Genomic DNA, 9,463 nt, shown 5'->3' with positions numbered 1-9,463 from the left:
CAGATTTACAGAACAGTTTTTGACAATAGCAAAATAGAGCTCTTTGAGAACTAGTTATTTAAACCCCTGCTGAATGTATCCTGACAAAAATTAGAGCATTTCATTAATTAGATAGCCCGAGGAGAGAATGAAATCTTGCGTCACCACCCTGAGTGCCAAAATAAAGCGAACTCTTCAGACTTAGCCTTGTAATTAGAGGGTCCCAATGAGAAAATTGGAATCATCACTATTCATGTTGAAGAACCTGGCTGGCAGCATGCGTTAGTGAGAGAAAGCAGCAGCAGAGAAGGACAAAGGAAAAAATGGGTGTCATTGAAAATATGTGCGCCTGACTTCAATCTCCAAAAACCAGGACAGTGAATTGGAATTTCCTGCTATGACACTGGCTTCGAAATTTTCACTGAGGCATTTGTGCCATTTCGACACAAAGGGTGAGAAAAGAAAAGTTTAGGCTCTGTGATGGCCTAGAGGGATGGGATGGGGCAAGTGAGGGAGGCTCAAGACTGAGGGAATGTATATATAATTAGGACTGATTTGTGTTGTTGTACACCAGAAACCAACACAACATTGTAAAACAATTTTCCTACAATTAAAAAGAAAAAGGAAAATTTTAGTTGCCCCATCACTTTCTAAGGACAAAAAGGTAGGGGTGAGAAATCAATGGAATTCTTTCCCAAGCTCCAGTAGGCAATAGCTTTATCTAATGGATTTCATGCAGCTTTAGATACTGTCTAGAATTGAGTACCATGCTGTAGCTCCCATAAATGAGAGTGCTTACTTTTCAAAAACATGGCATTTTTCAAATCATTTGCATTTTAAAGGTCTAAGGAATTTTAATCACTGATCAGTTTTAACCCACGTTTCCTGCATGCGTGCATAAGCATACACCCTCAACTTTGCCATCCTCATAAAAATTCTTTCTTAAGCTCTTACTTTCATGTGTTTTTAAAAAGGCTCAGCTCCCCCGCAGCTCTCATCAGCCAGCCTTCCCAAGTGGTTCCCCTGCCTAGGAAGATGAAAGGCCCTCTTCACTTCAGCCAGGCTCCTGCTTCTTCTTTCACACTAATGGAAAATAACTTAAAGATGGGAAAGGAACTCAAGGCTGACCTTGAGCTGGCAGAATGCTCTTCCTCACAAGGGCTTTTCTAGCTCTCAGGTGGCATTCATTCTCATTTGGAAAAGCCACCAAATACTCAAATGTCTTTAATTAAAATACATTTTACTTGTTCATATCTAGCCAGTCATTATAGAATATAGAGAACCAACTTATTTCATGGCATATTAGCTTTATACTCAGGAGTCAGGTGTCTCTTCACTTGAACTTAGGCAAAGTTCAAATTCTAGCTCTCTCCCTTCTTAGCTGTGCAATCTTGAGCAACGTACGCTATTGTTCTTCTGTATTTTCTTTTTAATCATATAGAGACAGATATACAGTTAGGGCTCTTGATAACATGTAATACCTCCAGGATTAAAAACCACATAAAAGATCTGTGCTATCTACTAGCTCGTCAATATTGGCCACTGCTATGGCTTGAACATTTGTGCTCCTCCCAAGTTCATATGTTGAAATCCTAAACCCCAAAGTTGATAGCATTAGGAGGTGGGGGACTTTGAGAGGTGATCACATTACAAGGTCAGAGCGCTTATTAATAGAATTAGTATCTCATAATAGATCCCTAGCCTCTTGTGCCATGGGACAACACAGTGAAAGGGTAGCAGTCAGCAGCCTGGAAGAGAGCCCTCACCAGACCTTGTTGGCATGCCAGTCTTAGACTGCTAGCCTCTAGAACTGTGAGAAATAAATTTCTGTTGTTTATAAGCTGCACGGTCTGTGGCATTTTGTTTTAACAGACTGGAAGGATTAAGACAATCATTTTGACAGTTACTAAACACTTTCATGTCCACAGCAAACGTTCAATCGACTCAGCTTCTGCTTATCCATTAGTTGGTGTTTGGGGCCACAAGGCTAGTTTCGTTATGAATGAATATATGATGTTCTTGCCAAAAGAGAGGCAGACAATATATCTTTTAAATAATATGCTGTCGAGAATATTTAAGTGATTTTCATGGAATTATCTGCTATTACCACCAATAAGCTTTTGTTAGGTGATGTTTTGTGCTGGGCACTGAGCCAGATTTTGAGAACAGAAAAAGTTTATTGGTCCTCTGCAATAAACTTAAAATTTAGTTGGAAAGACAGGATACATTCATCTAGCAATAAATAAAAATAAATGACAACAAAATAATTGGAGCAGAAAACTGTGTTCTTGAAATTCAAAGGAACAGGAGGCTATTCTGGGTTTGGGATGCTAGAAAATAATCTCTTCCCCAAAATATGATAGGTGGACTGTAAAGAAGGCTGAGGGCTGAAGAATTGATGCTTTCAAACTGTGGTGCTGGGGAAGACTCTTGAGAGTCCCTTGGACAGCAAGGAGATCAAACTAGTCAATCCTAAAGGAAATTAATCCTGAATATTCATTGGAAGAAGTGATGCTGAAGCTCCAATACTTTGGCCACCTGATGTGAAGAGCTGACTCATTGGAAAAGACCTTGATGCTGGGAAAGATTGAGGGCAGGAGGAGAAGGGGGCGACAGAGAATGAGATGGCTGGATGGTGTCATCAACTCAATGAACATGAGTTTGAGCAAACTCGGGAAGATGGTGAGGGACAGGGAAGCCTGGCGTGCTCCCATCCGTGGGGTTGCAAGGAGTTGGACACAACTTAGTGACTGAATAACAACAACAAAACAACTAGAACTCAAGAGAGGTCTTGAAGATTAGTCAGAACATTAAACTAGTGGAAAAAAGGAGAAGAGAAAGCACTTCAGTGGTCAAAGAGGTAACAATGTATATAGCACAACTGGGGGATAAGCTGGCTAGTTAAGCTGGATCAAGGTGTCAGCCCTTCATCAAGGATGGTTCCCCAATTTTATGCAATGTGTATATTTAAATTTAACCTGAATTAAGATTTGTTGACTATGCCAAAGCCTTTGACTGTGTGGATCACAATAAACTGTGGAAAATTCTTCAAGAGATGGGAATACCAGACCACCTGACCTGCCTCTTGAGAAACCTATATGAAGGTCAGGAAGCAACAGTTAGAACTGGACATGGAACAACAGACTGGTTCCAAATAGGAAAAGGAGTACATCAAGGCTGTATACTGTCACCCTGCTTATTTAACTTATATGCAGAGTACATCATGAGAAATGCTGGGCTGGAAGAAGCACAAGCTGGAATCAAGTTGCCAGGAGAAATATCAATAACCTCAGATATGCAGATGACACCACCCTTATGGCAGAAAGTGAAGAGGAACTAAAAAGCCTCTTGATGAAAGTGAAAGAGGAGAGTGAAAAAGTTGGCTTAAGGCTTAACATTCAGAAAACTAAGATCATGGAATTTGGTCCCATCACTTTATGGCAACTAGATGGGGAAACAGTGGAAACAGTGTCAGACTTTATATTCTGGGCTCCAAAATCACTGCAGATGGTGACTGCAGCCATGAAATTAAAAGACGCTTACTCCTTGGAAGGAAAGTTATAACCAACCTAGATAGCATATTAAAGAGCAGAGACATTACTTTCCCAACAAAAGTCCATCTAATCAAAGCTATGGTTTTTCCAGTGGTCATGTATGGATGTGAGAGTTGGACTGTGAAGAAAGCTGAGTGCCGAAAAATTGATGCTTTTGAACTGTGGTGTTGGAGAAGACTCTTGAGAATCCCTTGGACTGCAAGGAGATCCAACCAGTCGATTCTAAAGGAGACCAGTCCTGGGTGTTCATTGGAAGGACTGATTCTAAAGCTGAAACTCCAATACTTTGACCATCTCATGTGAAGTGTTGACTCATTGGAAAAGACCCTGATGCTGGGAGGGATTGGGGGCAGGAGGAGAAGGGGATGAAAGAGGATGAGATGGCTGGATGGCATCACGGACTTGATGCACATGAGTTTGGGTGAACTCTGGGAGTTGGTGATGGACAGGGAGGCCTGGCATGCTGCAATTCATGGAATCACAAAGAGTCAGACACGACTAAGCAACTGAACTGAACTGAAGATTTGCTGAAAAAATTCTACATTTTCTCATGCAGGATGTTACTTACATCCATCCACATCATTAACTGATATAATAAAGCAATTCCTTAAAATGCTAAACTTTAAATTTCTCTTTAGCATCTTTCCTGTCATTCATCAATACATCCAATCAGATAAATGCTATGGAAAGTTGGAAGAGAAACTTAATTCAGCCACTACAGTTACATTAAAACTGAAAATAAAAAAGCTGCAAAAATTGGTAGAATATACACTTGTTTTGCAAATGCAACTCCCCTTTACTGTCTGTACTTGATCAGAAAAGCAAAATATTTAGAGCTAAAAAGAAGTATAGAGACTATTTTACACAACTCTCACTTCACAATGGAGAGACAGTGATATATTCATGTGTGTGTTAGGCTCTTGGTCGTGTCTGACTCTTTGTGACCCCCTGGACCCCATAGCCCACCAGTCTCCTCTATCCATGGAATTCTCCAGGCAAGAATACTGGGGTGGCTTGCCATTCCCTTCTCCAGGGGATCTTCCCAACCCCAGGGATCAAACCCGGGTCTCCCGCATTTTAGGCGGATTCTTTACTATCTGAGCCACCAGGGAAACCTTACCTTACTTCATGAGGGAATAAGTAAGATCTCATAGTAACTATTGGCAAAATCAGGACCAGAAATAAGGACTGGAAGTCAGAATCTGATTTTGGCTATCTCTATACCAGATTGATGTGGAGAACCTTGTGGGTGAAGATCGACCATGAAAACCAAGAAGTCAATAGGCAGGGCCAGTGTGGGATGGGCTAAATGACCGGGTAGGTTGCTGTGATGAAAGAGAAGCTCAGAGAGGACCGGAGCCTGCAAGAGTTGGCACCAGTAAAAGAACCTCAGTATCAGAACCTTAGAGAAGTGGCAGTCTGTGAATCTGATGTGACTTAGGGAGCTGTGATTAGAGTGTGAGGTACAATAGCACCTCCTCTGAATTCCAATCCAACTTGTGAAATTACTCTGATTACCAGAAATGAATCTCAAGGAATATTTTCTTGAATATCAAAGACTGTACTAAACTTGTGTGATGCTTTAAGGTTCCCACGTTTCTTGCCAAAATTCTGATTCTACATTGTTGTCATCAGGAGCTCTGACCTGGAGAATGGAGGAAGGTTCCACAATGCCAAACTGCAATGGTAGATCTTATATAGCTATGACAGATACGTGAAACTCATTTATATTTATCTTAATAATTAGTAAATAAATACCTATTGTAATGGTTATTTTTAGTCAGTCAGTGACTTTTGCAACCTCAAATCTACTCTCTAGTTTAACTGTAACCTAAAACAATTTTTTCCCTGGAAGTCTTTCACTCTGAATCATATTTTATCCTGCACAGAATCTCAGTGCCCACTCAGCAAAACTGATACATGAAGAATACTGGTGCTGAGATCTGTCTTACTGAATATTTTGCAAATGGTTATGATTTGGAAGTGAGAGTACAGTGCCATATTGTAGACAACTGAATTCTATGCAGATGGAGATAAATCCCAAGTAGGATATAACAAGGCTATGTCAGCAGATACAATGACAAATTGTTTTAATATGGGAAAATTAACAAATATTCATTAAAGAATAAAAATTAAACTTGTCAGATTTATAAAGTAAGATTTACAATAGGTTTGACCTATTTATTTCTTATAAGAAATTATCTAAAGTGCACTGGAGTCTCTTTATTGAAGTTATATAATGTGACAACAAATAAGGCCAAGAAATGGGTACAGTCAGGATGAATATTGGACATAAAACCTTATCAACAGCTCATATATAGAATGCTGTAGCCTCTCCTGAACTTCATCAGGCACTTGTCATTGACCTGTAGAAACTGAGGGTCAATTTGGAAAAAAAAAACCAAAACTTGCAATCATACTGATCATTGTACTCCCAAAGTTATTGACACATAACAGATTCTGAAAACATGTTTTGTAAAATAAACCATTAGGAGATCCAATATGATAAATCAGAATAATAGAATGGCATAAGCAAAGTGTAGATTCAAAAAGATCAGTCTGAAAGCTAGAGGCTGAAAAGAGATAGGAATCAAACCTGTGAAATGAATGGACTCCCCCAAAATTTAGTATATAGTAAATACAGGACACTCTCTGACATTTAAAAAATAAATATGTCAAGGATTTGTCAAACATAGCAAATTAATCTATCTTATTAGTTACAAGGCACATATGTTGAAAATGTATATGAAATTTTTAAGGGGTTTAATATAATCTAAAAATATATTAAAAGAAACAGGAATGTTTAAGTGTCCTAAATTTCTGAGACTGATGTAACAGAAGGAAATTATGTGCCAACTCCTTAAAACATAAAATATGTATAGTATGAGGAACACAAAGGGAAGCAGAATAACTGCTGCACTCCAATTTCATTCTGCCATCTACAAGCTCTATGACCTTGCACAAGTCACTTCAAAATCCCTCTAAATCTCATTCTTCTCATCTGTGAAATGGGGATAAGACCTCCCTTGTGGAGTTGTTGAATAGTAAATATGATAATGTAGTTGAAAGTATATAAAGCACATATATAAGGTACAAAATAAGTCCTTCGTACTACTGGCATAGAATACTACTGGAACAACCCCATGTGACACTGATGGGCCTAGAATTCAATATGCAAAGTTTTCATTATCAAATTTCCAACTGATAATCTATGAGGAGTATACACATTTTATGACAGTAGGTGTCTCTGCCATGGATACTTCAGTACAAACAACACATTTCTTAGAATGTAGGGCTAGATGGGAAGGTAGGCAAGGGAAAAGTGGGGATTCCTACGGACTTATAAAAAATACCTGAGGAGATTATACATTCTAAAACCTGGCAATTCTTGTCTTTTTATCTGTCATGAGCAGACACAAAGGGTGGAATAAAGATCACCCAATAAAAACTTGATTTCAGAGCTACGCAGAGCTGGTTTCTGGAAAGAGGCAACACAGCATTTTTTTTTCTTAACAATCATATTAAAGCCATAACTTCAAGTGGTAAAAAGGAGAAGTTCACGTTTCCTTGAATTCAGGATTGACACCCACAGCACCCTGTTCAAACAGTCCTATCTATGGGTCTTCAGGAGTGCAGCTTTATAAAACACGAACAAACAGAAACAGATCTGCTGTAAACTACTTACTGGTTTCCCAGAGACACAAAGAGAGCACAAACTAGTCCCCGGGAATATCACTACTTTCCTCAAAGCCCTTTAGTGCACTAATGCACAGTAGTTCTCAGGCTCGGCTGATCTTACAGTCACATGGGAAAGCTCTCAAAAGTCCTGATGCGTTGGCTACAACCCAGAACAACTAAATTAGAGTTAACCGGGATGGGGCTCAGGTATTGGTGTTTTTAAGACTTCCCAGATGATTCCAATGGTAGCCAAGAGTTGAAAATCACAACTCTCATAGCTTTCCATTCCCAACTAAGTCAAAGCATGCTCCTTAGCTTGGCTTTTAAGTTCTGCCACACCGTGATCAATATATTATGTTTTCAGCCTTATTTCCTACACTCCCAGTGCCCCAGCTTAACCAGTCTGTTCTGTTCATACACTGTTTACCTACTGATGACAGACAGATCTCTGTGTTCACTTCCATTTATCTTATCTCTGCTTACTCAAATCAGATTCTTCTTTTAATATCCAGCTCAAATGCTACTACTTCCATGAAATTTTTTTGTGGGGTGGGGGGGAGGATTTGGACTCTCTTTTCAGCTCTGTGTCTGTCTCTCTCTCTTCTGTAACTTCCTTTCCCTCTCCCCTTCTGATCTGCTAGACTCAAGCTAAATTGAACTAAGACAAAGTATTGTCTCAGGCTCTGATATGTTACCATGAAGAGAAACTTTGAGGTAGGATGTAATCTAAAAAGTGCTAGCCATAGAGCCTTTTAACTCCATGATATTTCCTATAATTCTAAGCATTCCCCTGGCTACAGTTTTCAAAGCAGAGATTAGCCATGTAACAATTTTATTACTTCTGTGAATAATTACAAATCAATTTTGTAAAGTACAGGCCCAAGAGATCAATACCAGATCTTTCCCTAAACCTTTTCTTCACTTAGAGACACATCTGCCCAGCTCTCCTCCCCTCTCATTCATTAATTCAAAACGTCTAGAGGACTGTTTCAGTGAAACACCTCTCAAATAGTCCCTTTTTTCTTAGCCCTGCTACCATGAACATAATTAAGTCTACATTGGTGCAGCTGAAATTTTAATACAAACTCAAATCACTTGCTAAACTTATCAAAATGCAAAATCTAACTCAGAAGTTTTGCTGTAACCTGCTTCTGCATTTCCAATGAGCTTCTGGCTGATACAGATGATGCTGTATGTCCAGGACCACATTTTGGGTTACTAAGATCTAGATTACAGCCAGAACCTCATTTGCGGGCTCCCTGCCTCCACTTGCACCCATATCATTATTGATGGTAACATCAAAACAGGAAATTTAAAATAAAAGCCTGATCACACCTCTTTCCTATTCCAGCTCCCCTTAGCCTACCATTCTTTTCAATGGACTCCCCAAATTGTCAAGATGAAGTCCAAACTCTTTAAAGTGAAGTCACTCGGTCGTGTCTGACTTTTTCTTACCCTATGGACTGTAGCCTATCAGGCTCCTCCGTCCATGGGATTCTCCAGGCAAGAGTACTGGAGTGGGTTGTCATTTCCTTCTCCAGGGGATCTTCCCGACCCAGGGATCGAACCTGGGTCTCCCGCATTCCAGGCAGGTGCTTTAACCTCTGAGCCACCGGGGAACTCTTTAGCATAACTTAAAAGGTTTCTTAAGATTTTGTTCCTACTTGTCTTGCCAGCCTTATTTCTCTCTATTCCTTCATTCAACACAGATTTGATAAGTGTTGCTGCAATACTCAATCCTACTGCTTTAAGGGCCAGCCACAGCCAAGGGTAGCCAATGCCCCTAAGCAGAGATTTCTTGCTTCTGAAACTTTTCTGTTGCTACTCTCTCTGCTTCTTTAAAGTTTATTTTATTTAAGTATAATTGATTTCCAACATTGTGTTAATTTCTGCTGTACAGCAAATGATTCAGTCATATATGTGTATATATATATATACACACATACACACACACACACTCTTGTTCCTATTCTTTTCCATTATGGTTTATCACAGGATGTTGAATATAATTCCCTGTACGTACAGTAGAACCCTATTGTTTACCATTCCATATAAAGTAGTTTGCATCTGCTAATCCCAAACTCGCAATCCAGCCCCCACCTTGTGTTTCCCCCTTGGCAGCCACAAGTTTGTGCTGCTCCTTCTGCTGTGAACATGCTCCTCCCTGTTCCCCTGACCCTGATCCTCTCTGTTAGACCCTCCTCATCACTCAGGACCTAGCTTAGGATCACTTTCTCTGGAAGATTTCCCCT

At 39.7% G+C, this 9,463-nt stretch overlaps 1 non-coding gene across 1 annotated transcript; it reads right to left on the bottom strand.

The window, feature by feature from the left end:
• Positions 1 to 8,757: 8,757 nt before the first annotated feature.
• TRNAS-GGA (transfer RNA serine (anticodon GGA)) lies at positions 8,758 to 8,830 on the bottom strand. The gene has a single exon. It is a non-coding gene; the product is annotated as a tRNA-Ser (tRNA).
• Positions 8,831 to 9,463: the final 633 nt, after the last annotated feature.

Source organism: Bubalus kerabau, chromosome 8, assembly GCF_029407905.1.
Source record: "Bubalus kerabau isolate K-KA32 ecotype Philippines breed swamp buffalo chromosome 8, PCC_UOA_SB_1v2, whole genome shotgun sequence".
Lineage (NCBI taxonomy): Eukaryota > Metazoa > Chordata > Mammalia > Artiodactyla > Bovidae > Bubalus > Bubalus kerabau.
Note: the sequence above shows the minus strand (reverse complement) of the source record. Positions and strands in the feature narration are given on the sequence as shown.